Below are 22,446 nucleotides of genomic sequence, written 5' to 3' on the forward strand. Positions count from 1 at the left end.
CTAGCATAAAAACTTGCACTGTATTTATTTGTATGGCAAAAATGCATAAGAACAACCATTTAAACGAATGCACATGAAAGCTGAATAAATTAAAATGACTCACAAAGGTTTTAGTCCTGCAATACCCATGAAAATAATCCAGTCTAATCAAGAGGTTTTAACAGCTTTTTGTGAATTTCGAACAACTGAAAGCACTTGTATCTTCTAACTACTGAAGCAATTTAAACAAACTGAAAAAGCTCTTTCAAAATCATTTACACTGTTATTCCTTTAATCTTCTTTTAACACAAATATTTTAAATTCTTTTCTAATCCCATGTCCACTACCGACATTAAGCTAGGTAAACATATCATGTTTCACCATTATTTACCTACTGGTCACTCCGAATTTATCCACTGTATCTAATGTTGACATTAAGCTGGTCAATATGTCCAGTAATAATAAATCTAGTCAAATGTAAATGTGCGGTTATTTTAGGTTTTATTACCATTTTCGTAACGGTCAACATTCTTTGTATCTATAATTCTATATCCATTGCCTGTGTAAACAGGAGTCAAAATAGAGCAAAATTTAAATTTTGATCACAAAATGTTTCTAACTATTCGACAATGGCAATAATAAGTGAAATTTAAAGTCATTGTATCATTTTTATAATTATGTTACCATATAACCTCTGTTATAAACACCTCCAAAGAGCAAAAACCATTCTACATAAGCTGGTATTTCTTTTTCCTTTTACTGTGAAATCATTTTTATTCGCGTAGGACGAATTTTCGTGTATTTCGCGCTAGGACTGATGCGCGAATTAAAGACCGCGCTATTATTAATTTTCAATTTTATTTCTAAAATTGAAATGCGCGAATTAAAGCCCGCGCAAAACAGTCCTTTTTCACATTTGCGCGAAATTTCATGCCCGCGAATTTATTAAATGATTTCACAGTATATTTGATACAGTCAATTAATGATGACTTATGCATGTTACCTAAAATAGTAACATTTACAATTATTTTCATTTAACAATTGTATAACAATGTACATATCTGAATTCACAAAGACATAATATTTTAAAATGTTTTATTACATAGGACAATTGTGGCATCTTAACGTCTGCTCTGACAACTTCAGCGGGCAGCATCGATATAATTTCCTTCTTTCTTATTTTTTATATCAAAAGTTCAAGCCATTCAAATAAATGCATAATTATATGGTTAGGCAAGAGCACCGCCTTGCGGGTGCTGACGCTCATCTGATTTTTTTGTATAATAGAAAAATTGTCCTACCCATGATTTTCTAAGTCCTAAAAGGGCCATAATTCTTGCAAAAAGCGGGATGGAGTTAATTTTCTTGATGTACAGAGTCAGCTTATGATGGTGAACAACTGTTGCAAGTTTCAAAGCAACAGCTTTGATAGTTTAGGAGAAAAGTTGACTCAAACATAAAACTTAACAAATAAATCTGATATTGTCTAAGTCCAAAAGGGGCCATAATTCTTGCAAAAAGCAGGACAGGGTTATGTTTCTTGCTGTACAGGGTCAGCCTATGATGGTGAACAAGTGCTGCAAGTTTTAAAGCAATAGCTTTGATAGTTCATGAGAAAAGCTGACCTAAACATAAAACTTAACCAAGAAATCTGATTTTCTAAGTCCAAAAGGGGCAATAATTCTTGCAAAAAGCAGGATAGAGTTATGTTTCTTAATGTTCAGGGTCAGCTTATGAATGTGAACAACTGTTGCAAGTTTTGATAGTTTAGGAGAAAAGTTTACCTAAACATAAAACTTAACCAATAAATCTGATATTTTCTAAGTCCAAAAGGGGCCATAATTCTTGCAAAAAGCAGGATGGAGTTATGTTTCTTGCTGTACAGGGTCAGCTATTGATGGTGAACAAGTGTTGCAAGTTTCAAAGCAATATCTTTGATAGTTTAGGAGAAAAGCTGACCTAAACATAAAACTTAACCAGGCAAGGACACCGATCAAGTGATGACAATAACTCATCATTTTTTTTCCAAAAATTAGATGAGCTAAAATGGGCTACTTTCAATACTGCACCTGAGCTTTTACAGTTAGAGTCATAAAGGGAGGTAATAAAAATAAAAAAATCAATAAAACTTTCTACTATGTTAATCAATATTCCAACTTCTGACAAATATCTCAGAAAACAATTATCGAAAATAGGATTTAACAAGAAATTAATATATTTTCTGTTCAAAATGGAGAAAGTGGCAGCAACATTTTAAATAAAAGCATTATGTGCCTTTAGGCTTATTAAAGTGAAATATGTTTCGGTAGGACAATGTTGATTTTTTAATTCTGGCATAATAATCATTTTCCTTTTATATAAACTTATTAGGAATATATCCCATGTCAAGAGCAACAACCCTTGTACAAAAAACATGTTTCTTTTTTTTTGTTGGGTTTAACGTCGCACTGACACAATTATAGGTCATATGGCGACCCCAGGTGCCCCTCCATGCATCTATTTTCATCATGAGTGGGCACCTGGGTAGAACCACCGATCTTCCCCAAACCAGCTGAATGGCTTCCTCACATGAAGAATTCAACACCCCGAGTGAGGCTCGAAACCACATCAGTGAGGGGCAAGTGATTTGAAGTCAGCAACCTTAACCACTCGGCCACGGAGGCCCCCAAACGCGTTTCAGTTTTTCTAGAGAAGTTCACTCCACAGAGGTTGTTCTCAACAGTTTAAAATAACTAATTTTCATCAAACTGAATGAGGATTTCAAAATGCACAATTTATAGGATACGCCCCACTGCCAACTGTGCTATTTTCTGTGGGGCACAAAAGGACAACTGTCTACAAACAAAGTTTATCTACTATAGCATTTATTTTCAGGTCAGCAAAGTCATCTGCAAATAAGTAATCTCTCTACAAATGTTTTTGAATTGTTTACAACAATCACTCACTCTACCTGTCATGGTTAAATTACCCATTTATAGGTCTGGTCAGCTGTTTGACCTTTACTGAACAGATTGGTCAATAACATTAATCATAACAAACTGTGGTTTTTAGGCTGGCGATATTCGCCAGACTATTATAACCATATATCGAGTTTCTGTAAAGTTCAACAGGTGCTGAGACTGACAACACAAAGTATAATTTCATGCCCAATTCAAATAGTCTGCCACGTTAATCAGTTTTGCCATAGAGTTGTATAAAGATTGTTAAACTTATCTGTTTCAATAGATCTACTTTAACAAACATGTTATAATAATGTTTTATTTTTCTAATGGTAAATACTTGGAAGATAACATTAGAAAATATTACATAATGATGGTAAATTAATTCGCCTCCATGAATGAAATGTCCGTATGAATGGAACTAACTCAACGTTGACCGCTTCGTCATAAATTATGACCTCGGTCTATAAGAAGCTAAGTAAACAAACGCTGGTTCCGAGAAACAATTGTCGATATGAATTATACGGCGCATTATTCGACGACCTGACATAACGTGTAAAATAAGAAATATGAAATATCAATTAAAATGAACTTACAGTGATATGAGTTATGTCAGGTCTTATATTTAGGGCATAAGTTTTAAGAAACTATTCTTTCAGATCATTTGCTATAGGTACTAAGGGACGTAATCGCTGCGTGATGCCACAGTAACGTGATAAGAAACAAATGACCACATTATACCTGTTTTTAGGCTATTTTTATACTAAATTCGTTTTAAACATTCTAATGAATACTGAAAGATATAATGTAAAAAGCGCTTTGTCACCAATTTGCTTTAAGGGTGGAGGTGTAGATGTAGTGAGTTTTGTTTAAACACACGTTTTCAACTTTTTCAGGTTATATTAAGATAGTGGACCCGTATTGCTAATGTTTAACAATTGCACTAACTTGATACAGTTCTGAAGTTAACATATTTCGCACTGTGATTTATCTTTAAATGACTTTTACCGTGTCGTTGTTGTTTGTTTGTTTGCTTTTTATTTGTTAATTTTGTATAAGTTATGTCTTTTTTCATCCATCTGAAACAGAGACAAATTTCAAAGTGATAGGCATTGTGCAAAACGATCACAGAGAATTCGTTTTACCAAATATTTTTCTAAATGAAACCTCAAAATAATGCGTAACAATTATAAAAGACAAAATAAAATTGGTGATAACAATTTTTCTGGGGAGCCTTGAGTAAAAGGATTTAATCGGAAAGAAATTAAGCTCCAACTTTTGAAAATTATGGCCTTGCTCTATGCATTCATAAAGAACATAAAAGAAGTAAAACCTACCTACCTACATTTATTCAAAACTCTGTAAAAATAAATGCAAAATCAAGAACTTTTACAAATGTAATTATAATATAAGTATTTTTCAAAGATGTCTAAACATTCACCCTTCAGGTCAAATTCATTTGGAACAGCAAGAAATGACTAAGAAATGGCTAATCAAATAAAACATTTCCGCTTTTGTACGACAGATCAATGATAATATGTCTTTAAAAAAAACAACAGTTTATCTTATTCGAAAAAAAGAAAAATAATGAACAAAGTTTGGTCCTAGTAGGGTTTGAACCTACGCCCTCCTGAAAAATTAGTTAAAGTAATCTCATGTTAGGAATTGAATACTCTTCAAAAAATACATTATTACGGTTACGTCAATTTTCCTAACCATCGTATTAAGGAAGCAACATGACTAGCCAATAATCATTAACAGTCTGGTTTATAGCGGGGTTCGAGCCCAAAATTTCCCTCATACCGACAAGAAAATCGTCCCATTTGATCAATGTTCATACATTCACACATAATGTGTGTTGGGTGTTGGATTGCATATCGAAATATAGATGTTGTGTTTGTTGCCTTTATATTTTATCTGATATTATGTCCCTCAATGTTTATTATCGCTTCGTAAGAAACATATATAAACGGTTATGGCACGCTAATTGTCCAATAATAACGTTAACCCAGGTTTACGGTAAAAAAGTAGAATTAACAATTACAGATAAACAAGGGTTTTCGAACATAAAACCAGATTTTTCTAATACTTACCCATATTTTCGGGCATAAACACGTCTATGAACCCAGGGTTTCAACTAGGTTTTTCAACTGAACTTTGAATTTCGGCTGTTATTTTAAGTTCACGAGCGTGAACCTGTGTTTACGGAAGTAAACTAGGGTTCTCGGGTGTAAACCATAGCTTACATTGTGAACATATGTTAACGATCGAGAATTTAGGTTTATGACCGTGAACATTGGTTTACAACTGTAAACATAGGTTAACGCTGGTGAACATAAGATAATGACCAAAAATCATAGTTTTGTTCGAGAAACCAAGTTTTTCGAACTTAAACCTACGTTCACGTTCATCAACTATGGTTCACGCTCGTAAACCCAAGTTCATGGTCGTAAACATAGGTTCACGTCCGTATACAATGGTTCTCGGCAATCAAATTATCCAACAATTACAATCTTTGTCCAAAAACTATGATTATCGAATACTAACATAAATTTTCGAGCGAACACACAGTATAACGGGCTTAAACTATAGTTTACTCTCTTGGACCCATGTTTACGTCCGATAAACTAGGTTTCTCGATCGAACTTTAACTTGGATGCACAAGTTAATCAAGAGCACAACAATACCCTATGCTCGCCTTAGTTTAATATGGAAAACCCATAATATCTAAGATTTTGCAAACATCTTTCCCGCACAGTTTTCATTCAGTGTTCTGTGGTAGCCAGCCTTTCTGTACTTTCAGTACTTTGATTATAAAAAGGTACATAGATTGTAATGTGGCAAAATAGCTCTTCAACAGAAAATGTAAGTTTATTTCTTTGTGTTTTTTTTGTGCTAAATGTCAAACCGACACAATTATAGGTTATATGGCAACTTTCCAGCTTTAAAGGTGGAGAAAGACCCCAGGTGCCCTTCCATGCATTACCGGTATTTCACCATGAGCAAACCTTGGTAGAACCACGCACCTTTTGTAAGCCAGCTGGATGGCTTCCTCACATGAAGAAATCAATACCCCAATTGAGGCTCGAACCCACATCAGTGAGGGGCAAGTGACTTGAGTAATCGGACCTTAACCACTCTGCCACGGAGGCCCAGAAAGTGTGCTTTGCACATCCATTAATATAGTGAAATGTCAAACAGACAAGCATCAAACTGTCATACATACATACAAGTTTTGATGACTTTGAAACAGCGGCTGAAATGAGCAATTCATGTAGTCAATGGCCATTTTTATTTTCTATGTTTAGATCATTTTTGCTAATCCCGTTGTAACCATGAGAAGTAAGTGTTTAAGTGTATAATGATATTTATGGAAAACATGTAATTAATTCAAGCAATTTATTATTACTGTTAAAAGCAAAGGTTCAGAACATGGCTCTAATGTTATACAAGAGCTGTCGAAGGACAGCAACGCTCGACTATTCAACAGCCTTGTCGATTGAATGAATAAGGAAGTCGAAAAAGGGGCATAATTTAGTAAAAAAAGCAAAATAGGGTTATGGAACCTGCATAGTGCTGATCAGCTCATGACAGTGGACAAGTGTGTGAAGTTTCAATCCATTCCCATAAGTGGGTACTGATTGTAAAATGCAAAGTTGAGTTATTGACCCTTTGCACAGCAGGTCATATCATGACAGTGAACAAGTGTGTGAAGTTTCAATCCTTTCCCATTAGTGGATACTGAGATACCAGCTTACATACAAAAACTTAACCAAAAATTTCTATGTTGAAAATGGGGCATAATTTTGTAAAAAAGCAAAATAGAGTTATGGGACCTACTTTGTGCATGTCAGATCATGACAGTGAACAAGTGTGTGAAGTTTCAATCCATTCCCATTAGTGAGTACTGAGATACCAGCTTACATACAAAACCTTAACCCAAAATTTCTAAGTCGAAAAAGGGGCATAATTTTGTAAAAAAGCAAAATAGAGTTATGGAACCTGTGCAATGTAAGTCAGTTTATCACAGTGAATAAGTGTGTGAAGTTTCAATCCATTCCCACAAGCGGTTGCTGAGATACCAGCTTACATACAAAAACTTAACCAAATCGGGATGCGGACGCGGATGCTGACGCAGACGCAGACGCCAACGCTTTGGCGAGTCCAATAGCTCTACTATTCTATGAATTGTCGGGCTAAAAACTGTGTTTCAAGACCAGTTACATCATGCAATCTTGCCATTGGTCAGTTTCAGTTTGTGCTTAAAAACAACCAATCAAACACTGCAGTTTGAGTCTGATTATCAAACTCAGTTTTCAGAAAGTTGGAGCCAGTCCTTGACAAAATTCAAAAGCAAACAGTCTAAAGAACCGAAACAAAAATTTCTCATAAACTGATATCATACATCGTGACTCCTTTGTAAAATATTATAAAAAAAGACTTATCTAAATACTCGTATCAGTGATTAATATCCATAAGTAATTTACATAACAAAAACATAAATACAGATTATGTGAAACAGGAGTCGACCTGATGTGGTTTGTGTATAAACAAATACAACTTACACTTTCTCTGATGCGGATAAATCATTCGCTGATGACAATAAGGTACCTAAATCTTTGTAACAGTACTCCTAGTTTTCAAAATCACACAAAATATTTTAGATATAACATCCATGATATGTAAATGATACAGGAAAAAGATGGTTTTACTATGATGATAAAATACCCACCTTCAGAATGCATTGCTTACGTTAGAATAAGTCCCAGTTGAACCCACAGATACAATTACAACTGGAATTCATGAAATTTATGTTTGCTTAAATGGCAGGCATGAAAAATTAAAACTAAAACAGCTAGTGCCACAAATAACTCCATCAAGAATTTCAGGATCTGGACATCATTTTACCATGATAGTCCTGATCTTGTAAACCAAAATTCTGGTCAAACTATAATTTTCATTCGAACAAAGTTGTAAAATATGGAAACGTGCAGTAAGTACCCATGTACAGACTCCAGTCTAAATCCACAAAAAAGCTTTTCTATTAATTCTGAAGAAGACTCTAGAAAGCTTAATCTGAAAAGCAAAGGTAAAGACTGTTTCAGGTAGAAATTGTTGCTTCCGGAGAATAAATTGCCCATCTATAGTGTCAGGCATCATACTAAAAACAACCGATGCACTCTATAATCTTTTTCTTAAATTTCATTTTATTTGTACTGGTTAAAGATAGAAATAAACAGTTAACATTTTTACCACGAAAAAGAAGCTCAGCTAGTATCATTCCCTCAACAGTATCTCTGTGAGCCATTTCTACCACCCTTACCTTAAAACTGCACTGTCACTGAGTGTCACTGTCCATGTTAAAACGAAGATGATTTAATGTATAAATTTGTTCGCTCAAGTCCATTTAACATATACACCAAAATGAAACCAAAACCAAACCATTTGTTTTTTGTTTCAGAATCAACCAGATTTTTCACATATACACCAAATTTCAATCTGAATCTCTCGGGCAAAAATGTGTAAAAGCATCGCATGATAGAAGGAAACTCATAAGAAAGACCTTAATATGGGTGATAATGATATGTTTCTGCTTGGATATTAATAATATAAAGGCGCCAAAGTTAATGGCGAAGAATGCAACACTGTTACATGTGATACATAAACAGACAAATGTGGAGAATACCTATACTTGTTTTGGAACTGCAGGAGTCTTTAGTGTTTTTATTGCATTAGCAATGAAAAAATCAACTACTTTTGGAAAAGCATGATCTTTTTGACCTTTCCGACAGGATTCAGTAGCCAAACCAGGACATCAATTTATACATGTTTTCGATTCGATCTGGATTTACAATTCTGTTCCATTTTAGTGTATATGTGCAATGGTCTATTGATCATAATGCATTCTAATTCTTTTGGTTCGGTTTTGGATCTTGTTGGGTGTATATATGAAATGACCTTTACAGGTAATAGTAATGGTGCAAATATGTCAGATTGTGCCCCTCTCTAGGTCTATGAAAGGTTCATGTGTATACCAGCACAGTTTTTTAACATACCTTGAGCATATCTTAAGACCATGCAGTTACTATAAAGTATTTTTTTGTTATACCGTTCTTTCATCTGATGTCATTCTGCAAAATTTCCCCACCACCTGCCATATAAATTTGTGCATTCAGTTTTTAGTGCAAAAAGATTAAATATACACCGACAAGTTAAGTTAAAACATCAAAAACAGATGTTAAAATGCCTGTAAAACACAATTTACATTTTTTTGCGTTTGTAACCTTTGGTATTCCATTGTGTCTGAAGTTTTCATTTATACACTCATTGTATTCTAAGTGCACCTTACACTTACCTTTAATCAGGTATAAATTACTGAAATGGAATTTTAAAAGATACAAAAAAATCAAAGCAGTAATGCATGTTAATTAAAGATAATTACATAGATTGTACTTAAGCACAGACAGCTCAGGAAGTATTTACCTTTATTTGGTAATAGCAGGTCTATTTATCATAGTGAGTGCTTGATTTATTGTTTGTTTGTTTTGGGTTTAGTGCCATTTTTCAACAGTATTTCAGTTATGTAATGGCCAATGTTCAAGGATCATGTTTAAGTTGCTAGATTGTTCTTTTTGCACTGTCACTGAAAAATTTAAGAAAACTGCACGATTATTCATATTGTAGCTAAAACAGCTCAGAAATTTTTTTATAAGTATAGTTATGACAACTTGAATATATATGGGCTCTAGAGTGTGGTCAAGTGGTCATGGTGGTTAAGGTGATTAACTTTTGATCGCTTGCTCCAACTCCCTTTAGGCTGCATTATTCTTTCTTACAATGAAGATGTCCAGCTGGCATACAGAAGGTAAATGGTGGTTGCACTCTGGTGCTGGCCCAAGTCTGAAATACTGCCTGTACAGACTACCAAAAGCTGGATATTTGCCATATGACCTAAACTTGTGCCATTGTGATGGAATCCCAACAAACTGTCGAAAAAATGTGTGAGTTCTAGGGATACCTCCATTTCCCTACCATATATATACAAGTACTTTAAAAAAAACCCAGCTAAAACTATGTAAAACTTCTTCTGAAGCTGTTTTACGTCAAGAACACTTGGTCTTGTAGTCACCCAAACACACTGGCAGACGTCCAGAAGCAGGTGCGCTAAATCTAGCATAAACCTAGATCACCTTGAGCAAAGCTCATAGTGCTATACACGGATCATTGATTGGTCAAATATCACGCTGAAGCATCTATTGCCAAATAAATCTAAAGGCGAAAAAAGTTTACAAATTTTCCCTGTAGCAATCAAATTCAACATTGTCTCATACAATTTGATGACTGCTTTGTCTATTCATACAGACAGTATTTAAGTTAAGATATCTAAATAAAGCCGGGCTTTTCATCACAACAGATAAAACCTGTACAAGGATATTCAAATAAGATACAAGGTATGTTTACTCTATCGTGGAATGCTTTTGAACCTAGACTGTTAAGTTATTAGGGTCAGAATCTTTTAACAAACCTTTGTTTACATACTCTTGATAACATGGTTTTTCTCACCACATAAAATTTTTATCTGTCGTTACATTAAAATATAACAGGGGACATACCATAACATGAATATTTTTATGATGGCACATTATGTTCTGATGCAAAAAATTTGTCACTGAGAACATTAACCATGTTATAGAAGGCCATACAACTGGGGGCTGAAATAAAAAAAAAACAATCTGAATCAATTAAATCTTCATTAATTGAATTTTTTACAGCCAATCACATGGTCTCTTTTCAGGTAACAATCCATATTTTATCAAAATTAACTGTGTCTGTGGGTGGGTGTGTTGGTGGGGGGTGGGGGGAGTGGAGGACCTCCAGATGTCTCTTCACAACACAACACAAGATTTATTTATATGCCCAGGCTGCAGATGGTTCTTTTTCACATGACAAGCCTCAATTTATTAGAAGAAATTGTGTGACTGAAAACTTATAAAGAGACATGAAATATTTACCAGGATTTATATATGTTGAAAAAGAAGCAAATATACCAGTCAAAAATTAATTCTTAAAAACATGCGCCAGCCAACTAACAAACTGAGACCTTGTAAAGCAAACCTCCAACAAAAATGACAAAATGTGCAAAAAATTGACAATAACCATTTAACATATCCATCTTGATACAAAATATTTATAAAACACTCATCTGATTATTGTGTACAGCTGTGAACAGACCTCAGGCTTGCAAGATGGAAACAATTTAAACAAATTACTATTCATCATTTACCACTACTTATTTCCTTCAGTAATTTTATTTCAAAATATCTTACTCACTACTTAAAATGTTTCGGCGGGGTTGTAGCTTAAAGATTACCTGTTATGTTAAATATCAGAATTATTAGAATCGCTTTTCCCTTCCTTTCATCTGGAAACATTTAAGGCAACAACACCACTGAAGGGAATTTAATGTAACATAGTAACAGACTGTAATGTAATGAAGAAGAGTATGGCAATATAACCATACCCCTGTTTTTATTTTTTACAATATTCCTCGATTTTATACTTCCTTTTTCACATAGTTAACTCTTTAACAACGTGACATATACAGTTTGCAACACAAAAGATAAATAACCAGTGGATGACCATCAGATGAACATCTCTTTTTTGTTCCATACATTTGTTTTATTTAAAAGGTCCCTGTCTCAGATGTACAACTGTCAAGGCAGATATAAACTAGCCAAGGTAGATTATGAAAATGGTGGCCCTACATAAGTCACAATGGCTGCTTAAAACGAGGCAAGTTAATCTTTAAACAAAGACTTCATAAAAACAGCTCATCCTGCTCTTTTGAATTCTTTTGACCACCTAAATGATGTTATATCACATTGTAAGTGACAAAATAATTCCTATTACAAAAAATGTTATCAAACTTTTCAATAAATTTCTGTATGTAAAAGTATATATTAACTACATAGCGATCTTTGAAATACCTAAATGATTCAAAGTGATCAAACATCTTAAAAATGTTTCATTTTAGTAATATACATAAATCAGTAAATAATATGAAGCAGTAATAAAATAAAAACCTCCATAAAATGTTTGAAACATTTATTACAGCTAGCCCGTACAAATGACAAACATAAAAATATAACTTACCTATATAGGTATATGAGTAAACCATCCGATGTGACGATCTGTTCTGTATCCTATGCGTACAGTTTACACTTTGACACACTTGACCAATCAAAGTTTCTCAAAGCTACTGTTTAAGATGGTGAACCTGTCAATAAACTTTTTATTGTAAAAATATTGTTCTGCGTGGCGACAACTGAAAAAATTCAAGATAAACTTAATTTAACAAATATTTTAAAGCAAAATTACAAATTGCGATAAAGATTGTATATCTATAGTGTGTATGTATACATTCTGCGTGAATAGACCTGACATCGCATAAAGATATCATAAAAGATCGATTATTTTGGGACAGGATCTAGTTTTACAACTTCTTTTGACAAGAAAAGAAATAAATTACTGCTGATAAAGTAGTCATATCGGGCAGAAGAAAGGAAATAAATCATATCAGATACCACTGAGAAAAACTTAAAATTTATCTACGTTTGATATACAAACAAACTTGTTGTTCAAATTATCTGATTCATTTTACTTACTGAAATTTTGTTCCCTTACTTCTGTGTTTTTCACATGCGGGCATGGTAAGAAGGGTATTGCTTCTAAATAAATTCATACACTTTTTTCTTTCATTTGTTAATCTGTAAATAAAAAGTAAAATTTAAGCAATTTAATGAGCTCAGGGAACTATTGTATTACAAAAGTACAGTAGTCTGTTAAAAAAAATGTAAAACTTATTTTATCTAAAAATTTAATTTAAGATAGAATTTAGTACGTAAAAATGAGGAAATTTGTTTGTTATATGTCTTATTTGGTTTAGTAAATTCGGGTCATAAGATGCCATTCCAGCAATAAGTGTTGGAGGAAAGATGCCTGGTGCCCCTCTGGGCCTTTATTTCAAGCATGGGTGGGTATGTTCTTTCTGCAAGCCAGCTGGATGACAACTTGAGCAGCCTTGAACACAGAGTGGTGACAGTCAACCACTTGGCCACAGAGGCCCATAAATATGTAGAAAATATGTATAAAAGTAATTAACATAAAAAATGTGTGGAAAAGTAAGGAGGAAATTCACTTATTTATATAAAAAAAATTATCATATCTTTAGAATATAAACTAATAAATTTCATTAAGTACTAATTTCTGACAACTTACAATGTTTGATATCTAGGGCCACTTTCCCAATGCAGAACCTAAAAGGTGGCTAATGAGATTTTGGTCAAGTAATGGATTTGTATGAAACTTTCACAACTGATCAATTGCACTTATTTGTCTTCACTAAGTGTTTTATATCTTTACCGGAGTTGTTTTTAAAATTTGGTTTTCCTATCATGGTTGCCCCCTGATATAGATTCATTTTAGCATAAGTATAAATTCAATAAACATACTTTGCCTAAAGAATGATATGAATACAAGAACTATTGTATTAAATTTGTAAAAATCTGCATTGAAAAAATATTTACCCAAAATCCATTAATCCATACAAGTTTGTAATTTTGTTACTACCTTCCTTTGCCTATCTTTGTTGTGCATTCAAGACAGATTGGAAATGAATGCACTGTCATTTTAAAAGTTTAGGTTATTGAAATATCCCTAAACCTATCAAATGCAAATATAAAACAAGACATTCTGAAAGACAGCTATATCCCCCGCCGCTGTTATGGATAGTGAAAGGGCTGATGGTATTGGGTGGAAGCATTGCCATTGTTAAGGATATTTTATAATCCATGTATGATGACATCAATTAATTTGTTCCAAGTGATATGCTGTGAGATCGCAGGAATAAGTTTCATATAAAAAGAATCATTAAACTGTGACCTTGACTTTCTGTCTGCATGGCTGACTAATGGATTTTGCAAACCATCTCAACAAGGTGAGCACTTGACCAAAGTTTCAAGAAAATCCTTCAAGTGGTTAAACAGAAAAGGAGGAGACAGGAAATTAAAGGCTCGAACATTTGAGTTGTGACCTTGACCTTGAGCTGGCATATGTGAATTTTGAGTTCTGCTTATTGTCTTGATAAGGGGAGTATTACATCCAAGTCATATTAAAATCCTTGAAGGGGTTTAGGAGATACAGAGCAGACACAAAATGGATTGCTCAAACTTTTGACCTTGAGTTGTGACCATGACCTTGAGCCAGCATGGCTTACTCATGAGTTCTGCACATCTTCCTGATGAGGTGATCATTTGACCCAAGTTACATGAAATTCCTTCAAGGGGTTTAGGAGATACAGAGCGGACATAAAATGGAAGGCTCAAACATTTGCCCTTGAGTTGGGACCTTGACCTTGATATTTTTTGGACTATTTGTTACCATAGCATCACATTATTTGCCACAGCAACAAAATAAAAGGGCATGCATATTCTCTATATTGACATTTATCTATGTACCAAATTTTGTGAAAACATGTATAGTATTTTTAAAGTTTTTAAAGGATCCCTCTTAGTGTGATGGACAGATGGATACTAGTAGATGGACAGATAGGGAGGCAAACCATAAGACCCCCTAGGTGAAACACCAGCTGGGGACTAAGAGGTAAAGTAAAAGTGCATCAAAACTTTAATCAAGTTGTGGATGCAGACATCACCCTTGGATTAGAAGAATAGCTCTCCATATTTTATATAGTTGAGCTGAAAGTGGTCTTAAATGGCAACGGATCTTTAATCACAGATGGTTTTACATACAGATAGTCTTTATTGGCAACTGATCTTTAATCACAGATGGTTTTAACATACAGATAGTCTTTATTGGCAACTGATCTTTAATCACAGATGGTTTTAACATACAGATAGTCTTTACTGGCAAGTGGTCTTTATTCATGGAAGGTATTTATTCAAAGGTGGTCTTTATTGGCAACTCATCTTTAATCACAGATGGTTTTACATACAGATAGTCTTTATTGACAACTGATCTTTAATCACAGATGGTTTTAACAAACAGATAGTCTTTATTGGCAACTGATCTTTAATCACAGATGGTTTTACATACAGATAGTCTTTATTGGCAACTGATCTTTAATCACAGATGGTTTTACATACAGATAGTCTTTATTGGCAAGTGGTCTTTATTCATGGAAGGTATTTATTCAAAGGTGGTCTTTATCCTTTACCCTGCTAAATTTCTAAAATAGACTGGCCTATTATTCAATTTGGGCAATACCATTTATTTTGGAAGGGGTGCTCACTGAAAATTTACTGACTGAACAGCGAACAGTGCAGGCCTTGGGAAGTGCAGGCTGATCTTAAATCTGCACTTGTCGCAAAGGCAGAATTACTTGCTGCCAGCAGTCTAAAGTCTTTATACACAGGTGAGCTTTACTGGCATGAGGTTATATTCACAGGTGATTTTTCTTGAAAAGTGATCTTTATTCACAGATGGAATTAATTCACAAGTTAAAATCCAACGTATATATTTCATTAGGAAATGAAACTGGAGTTGTTTTTTTTACAGCCAGATGGCTTCTTTTTAAATTTGTCCTCAAGAATAGGACTATACGTTTGTACTGTATTAACAGTGACCTCTTCAACAGAATTCTATTAAAAATCATTTTACAAACAAGAGGGCCATGATGGCTTTATATCGCTCACCTGAGTACCATTGCTAAAAATGATATGATCGTTTCAAACCAATCTCATTAGAAGCTGCTAAGGTGTATTCATTTAGATAAAAAATAAAGGGAGGTAATTTGTCAATATGTATCTTCACTGATTCTCCAAGTCCACCTGTTGAAATTTCAGATCAGTATCTTCATTAGTTACGGAGAAATACCCATTTTAATTTGAAATAAAGGGAGGTAATTTGACATAAAATCAGTCCATAGTTATCTACCCTGATTTTCTCAGTCCAACTAATAACAATAATGAAATTTCAAATAAGTCCTATAAGGTAATTTGTCAATATGTATCTTCACTGATTCTCCAAGTCCATCTGTTGAAATTTCAGATCAGTATCTTCATTAGTTACGGAGAAATACCCATTTTAATTTGAAATAAAGGAAGGTAATTTGACATAAAATCAGTCCATAGTTATCTACCCTGATTGTCTCTGTCTCAGTCCAACTAATGACAATAATGAAATTTCAAATAAGTCATATAAGGACTTGCGGATATAAATCCATTTTGATTACAATTAGGGGAGGTAATCAGATATAAAATATTTTTGGATCTGACAGATTTATCATGGAATCCAAGATTTATTGTTGTTGAAGATATTTTGGAAGTTTATTTAAAATCAAACCATAAATGAAGTCTCCATATGGCTGCAAAAGCCAAAATAGCAAATTTTGGACCTTTAAGGGGCCATAACTCTGGAACCCATGATGGAATCTGGCCAGTTGAAGAAAAGAATCAAGATCTTATAGTGATACAAGTTGTGTGCAAGTTTGGTTAAAATAAAATCATAAATGAAGCTGCTATTGTGCAGACAAGGTCAAAATAGCTAATTCTGGCCCTTTCAGGGGCCATAACTCTGGAACCCATAATGGAATCTGGCCTGTTCAAGAAAAGAACCAAGATCTTATGGTGATACAAGTTGTGTGCAAGTTTGGTAAAAATCAAATCATAAATAAAGCTGCTATTGTACGACAAGGTCAATATACCTAATTTTGGCCCTTTCAAGGGCCGTAACTCTAGAATCCATAATGGGATCTGGCAAGTTCAAGAAAGGAACCAAGATCTTATAGTGATACAAGTTGTGTGCAAGTTTGGTAAAAATCAAATCATAAATAAAGCTGCTATTGTGCAGACAAGCTCAAAATAGCTAATTTTGGCCCTTTCAGGGGCCATAACTCTGGAACCCATAATGGGATCTGGCCAGTTCAAGAAAGGAACCGAGATCTTATGATGATACAAGTTGTGTGCAAGTTTGGTTAAAATAAAATCATACATGAAACCACTATCGTGCAGACAAGAAATTGTTGACGGACGGACGGACGGACGCACAGACGACGGACGAAGGGTGATCACAAAAGCTCACCTTGTCAATATGTGACAGGTGAGCTAAAAATGCTTTGAGATGCAGTAATACCTTTGATACCCAATGGAAAGAGCGACCTCGAGTTTCAACATTGCTGCCAAAGAACAGATTCCACCACAGCACTTCACTAACTTATCTTTTTTTCTGTAAAATAAATGAAATCCTTTCTTTTTCTTTCCTATGTAGTGGGGAAAGTATAGAATTCAAACAAATTTATCCAATCATGTGCCAGGGACTTTACTGAAATATCTTGTCTGTCATGTCTGAAGTAGCATGAACTTATGTGACCTCATCAGTTCCAAGATAATATTGTAAACAATATACTTGGGCCTAAAAAAAATTGTTTGTTTCCGGTAACATGCCCAAAAAATTAGGGTAGAAGGTAGACAGTAAATTTATTTTGATTTTTATTTGCAATGAAGAAAGAGCAACACAAAGCGAAAAGTATAAAAAAAAAATAGTGAAAATATCGAAAAAAATTTCCAACGCCATAAAAACATTTAGGGTCGTGGCAAATGTTTAGGATAGGTCGGGATACCGGAAATAAACAATTTTTTTAGGCCTTATCCATAATGCAGGGAATATCTTTTAAAATGAAAGACTGATCCATACATGTGATAAGTTCAGAATCCCAAAACTGGAGGTTTGCCATTTTTCAGCTGGAGTTGGGGTCTCAAAACTGGAGGTTTTTTATCGACATAAATTAAGCGCGCGGACACATAACGTAGAGACAAAATCCAACATTTTTGGCCACAAAATAATGTATATAAGTCTACACCAGAAGAAACAATCCTCATAACTCTTGATTTGAATTTTGACAGAGTTATGCCACTTTTTAACTTCATTTTTTGTTTGTTAAAGTTTTATATAATGTCTAACATCTCTGTTACATGCAAAGCTATTTACTATTATGCCCCTTTTACTGGCAAAGCTTTAATTGCCCCTTTCACTGGCAAAGCTTTAATTCAGAGTCAATCACTGAGAAAAGTCGAGCATGCTATCTAAGTATCTTACAGAAGCTCCCTCTTGTTCTAACTTTAAACTTTCTTAACAGATTATTTGTAGAAACAAAGTCTCAATTTAGGTCTGAAATGAAGGTGAACATGTATTCTACTCGAGGACTTAAAAAAAACGAAGCTCTAAATTGGTCTGAACATAACTCATAAATTATGTAAATTCCTTACCCCACCCACTTTCGTATAAAAATACTGATGATTTTGACATGAAAAATAGAAGACAGAAATGCATAAACATGTATTTACCCTTAATACCAAAATAATGTAGATTGATGTTATCAAATAAATGAGTGTGTGTTTTCATCCAATTTTCAATGAAATATGTCCGATTAAGTAGCAAATTAATTTGGTAAACATTGGAAGAAAATGGCGTAACTCCATAAGGGGAAATAACACTCCTGTTCTAAAAATAGTAATGGGTTGGTTTTTCCAACAATTACTTATGTGATTTTATTAGATCTACCGAGCAAAATTTTTCTTTGAATAATCAAAATTCATTTCAGTTGGGAATTAATTCTTATGACTGGGAGTTTTTTTGCTTCAAATTGGTAAAAGATGGAGCTTAATTGGCAATGAGAATGGGCAGATATTCGGCCCCGTGAGACAGGTGGAAAAGCCCTGCTTGTCTAATCCCTTACAAAACAAACAATTAATAATTCACCTGTGAAAAACAACGCTTTCCTCCAGCTACATGTGTGTCAAACATGTATAATACACAACAGTCGGTGACACTTTGATTTACTGTGCAAACATGTTTGGCACTCCTCGGTAATTATCAACCCAGTCATAATACTGATTTTTTTTTTTTTTTTTTTTTTGAAAAGCGGGAGAAACATGGTTTTTGTCGGGAGACGGGAGGCAAGGTGAAAAAATCGGGATTTTGACCCTCCCGCGCGGGAGATCACATGTATGGACTGATCACACGGCCGAAGAACCAATGTTTTCTCAGTTATTCAAGAAACCTTGTTGATGGTGGGCTTCTCATTCCACAATATCCCCTAGGAAAAACAAGAGGGCCATAGTAGCGCTAAAAGTCGCTCATCTGAAACTGACTATTTGACCTTGATATGTATGAAACATGAATTATAAAATGATAATAACTGTGATTAGTACAAAAGGATTTTTCTATTTTTCAGCTCTGGCAACCCCTAAAATCAGTCGAGCAGAACCATTTGAATAAATTCAAGAGGACCTTACATAGATGTTACAGGCAAAGTTTGGAGATGACCCATCCGGCAGTTTAAAAGAAGATGTTTAAAGGTTTTTCTACTTCTACTTCTTGTGGCCCATAAAATCAGTCAAGCTGGATCATTCAAACTGAGAGAGTACCTTACAGACACATTACAGACCAAGTTTGGTAAAAATCCCTTTAGCAGTTCATGAGAAGTAATTTAAAGTTTTTTTGTTCTATCTTTACCTCTAGTGGCCCCAAAAAAATCAATCAAGTAGAAAATTTATTATTTAAATTAAATTTATGAGGAAGCTACAGACCAAGTCTTTTTTTTTCTCTTGAGTTTAATGTCACTCAGACACAATTATAGGTCATAAGGCAACTTTCCAGCGTTGAAGGTTGAGGAAGATCCAAGGTGCCCCTCCGTGCAATATTTCATCACGAGCGGGCACCTGGGTAGAACCATTGACCTTCCATAAGCCAGCTGGCCCCGAGGGAGGCTCAAACCCACATCGATGAGGGGCAAGTGATTTGAAGTCAGCAACCTTAAGCACTCAGCCACGGAGGCCCCCACAGACCAAGTCTGGTGATGTTCTATCAAGTGATTCATGGCATCATGATAGGAAGTTAAGTACAGCTTTTTTTCTCTATTTTTATCCTTAGTGGCCCCTATAATCAGTCAAGTGGAATCATATGAACAAATCTGAAAGAGGACCTTATAAGCATATCACAGACCAAGTCTGATGATGATCCAAGAAGTTGAAAGGTTTTTTCTATTTTTAGCTCTGGCTGGCAGCCCTTATAATCAGTCAAGCATAACAATTATTTGAATAAAAGCAGAAGAAGACCTTATGAGGATGCTACATACCAAGTTTGGTGACAATCCATCAAGCAGTTCATGACAAGAAGTGGTTTAAAGGTTTTTCTGTTTTAAGCTCTGGTGACCATGATATATCAAATGAGCAAAACCAAGTTTGGTGATGATCCATCAAGTGTTTCCTGTAAAGAAAATGTTTAAAAGTGATTCTATTTTTAGCTCTGGCAGCTCCTAATATCAGTCTAGGATGCCACTAAGTTTAGTGATGATCCATCAAACAGTTCTATTTTTAGCCCCGGCAGTCTCTAGGATCAGTCAAGCAGTACCATTTGTATTAATTTTAGAGAGGACCTTACAAGGAATCGTTACTGACCAAGTTTGGGGATGATCCATCAAGCTGTTCATGAGAAGAAGTTATTTAAAGGGGAAAGGGCTTAGGCTAATGCCAGATAACTGACTATAGACACAGCCCTATCACAATAGCTCATGCGGAACCTTTGTTCCAGGTAGGTAAAATACCATGAGAGCTCTTCCATATATTTATGGAGTATATGTGTGCTTTTATGAATAAATACAGCCTAAGAACTCACTGGATTCATTTGTACCATTACAATCCTATTCTCTCCAAGTAACTTCCAACTTCCTCACATGAATCAGGGGTCGAGGACGAATGATTACAGACACAAATGTCTTCTATCAAATCGTCACGGAGAACATATGCTACACCCAGGGATTGAACTCACGACCCCATGATCCGTACATCTGCGCTCTCCCTGTTGAGCTAAGCAGGCGGGCTTTAATCCATTTATTTGAAGTTTTATTTATAACTACTGATAAATGACAGGAGTTTCTCAGTAACAGAAAAGTTAAACAAATCTTTGAGGTACCGCAGTTCTGCATGTTTAAAATAATGCAAATGATTCTGTAACATTATTTATCCTTAAAACAAAGGATATAGAATGGAAATGAAAATCAGACCATGAGTAAACGGAAATTTTTTTTGTTTTGGGTTTAACGCCTTTTTTCAACAGTATTTCAGACATGTAACGGCGGGCAGTTAACCTAACCAGTGTTCCTGGATTCTGTACCAGTACAAACCTGTTCCCCGCAAGTAACTGCCAACTTCCCCACATGAATTATCAGAGGTGGAGGACGAATGATTTCAGACACAATGTCTTTTATCAAATCATCACGGAGAATATACACCCGGGGATCTAACTCGCGACCCCGCAATCTGTAGACCAACGCTCTCCCTACTGAGCTAAACGGGCGGGCTGTAAATGGAAATCATTGTGTTGACTGATAAAACCTGCAATATTTTTACTTTACGTAAGACTAAAATATATGACCGAAAAAGATGAGAAAAATATCCAAATTTGGTCATAAAATCTGTTTGAAATTCACTGATCTCTTCAATATAACTTTACATAAACTCTGTACAGTATGAGTAATTTACCCTTAGCCTGCTGGTGGCAAGTGATTTGCCTTTGCGGCCAGTCTGCACTGTTCGCTATTCAGCTAGTAAATTTTCAGTGAACACCCCTTTGAATAATAAGTGGTGCTGCCCAAACTGAATGACGGACCAGTCCATTTTAGAAATTTAGCAGGGTAAAGGTTAACTAAAATTAGAATAACATGTCACTCATGGAACTTGGAACTTGGGGCTCATATAGATGTCTGAAAACTGATATTATATAGACCATCTGCAAGGGAAGCTACGCTGCAAGTTTTTCATTTCTAAAAACAGTTTTTCCTTTTAGTTTTTGAGCCCCCAAAGGCTGAAAAAAATTAGATAGAAATAAATAATTACACAAATGCCATATCAAAGTCAATATCAACTATCAAATAAAAAAATCTCATGATTTTCAAGTACAGAAAAAAACACTACACCCTAAGGACATACACATAATTACTTTTTATTATAATTAAAAGAAAACAAAAGCAAACCAAAACTGTGCATGAATTAAATATATTAAATGTGTTGCATCTATAAGTAAAAATACCAACTGAGTGAAGTTCTCTATTTGTATTTAAAGCTAGATCAAAAGGAAATAACCAAAATATTTACAAAACGAGAATTGCATGACAGAATGGTGTACCATATACTGTAAAGAAAATCCAAAAAATAACAACATCTGCAAACAATCTGACAGGGAAAAATCTTCGGGGGAGACTGGACAATTTTAAACAAAAAAGAAATGGATATATGAAAACATGAGATAGGCTACTGAAACATAGAAATGGACACACAGTATATCAACACCAAGAGGCATTTTCCATCAGGACGAAAACTTTCATCTACCTTCTACAAACTGATAATCGTTGGCACCTTTATATGCTTGTTGTGTAAGTTTAACCTTTAGCATGCTAAATAAATTGTCGTCTGCTGGAAATTTCGTCTGCTAAAATTGTAAAGTTCATTCA

At 34.6% G+C, this 22,446-nt stretch overlaps 1 protein-coding gene across 3 annotated transcripts in view; it reads right to left on the reverse strand.

Annotated features, from left to right (window-relative positions):
- The window catches only part of LOC123548797 (uncharacterized), a 67,347-nt gene extending 50,181 nt beyond the window's left edge, over nucleotides 1-17,166 (reverse strand). The window contains exons 1-3 of one of the 3 annotated variants that reach the window (XM_045336341.2): nucleotides 17,070-17,166; nucleotides 12,584-12,685; nucleotides 12,072-12,195 (exon numbers count right to left, since the gene is read on the reverse strand). The gene's annotated coding sequence lies outside the window, so the exon portion shown is untranslated. Of the gene's footprint in view, nucleotides 1-103; nucleotides 235-12,071; nucleotides 12,319-12,583; nucleotides 12,686-17,069 lie in introns of those variants that run through there. The other 2 variants (XM_045336340.2, XM_045336342.2) reach the window with 2 other exon arrangements.
- Nucleotides 17,167-22,446: the final 5,280 nt, after the last annotated feature.

Source organism: Mercenaria mercenaria, chromosome 6, assembly GCF_021730395.1.
Source record: "Mercenaria mercenaria strain notata chromosome 6, MADL_Memer_1, whole genome shotgun sequence".
NCBI lineage: Eukaryota > Metazoa > Mollusca > Bivalvia > Venerida > Veneridae > Mercenaria > Mercenaria mercenaria.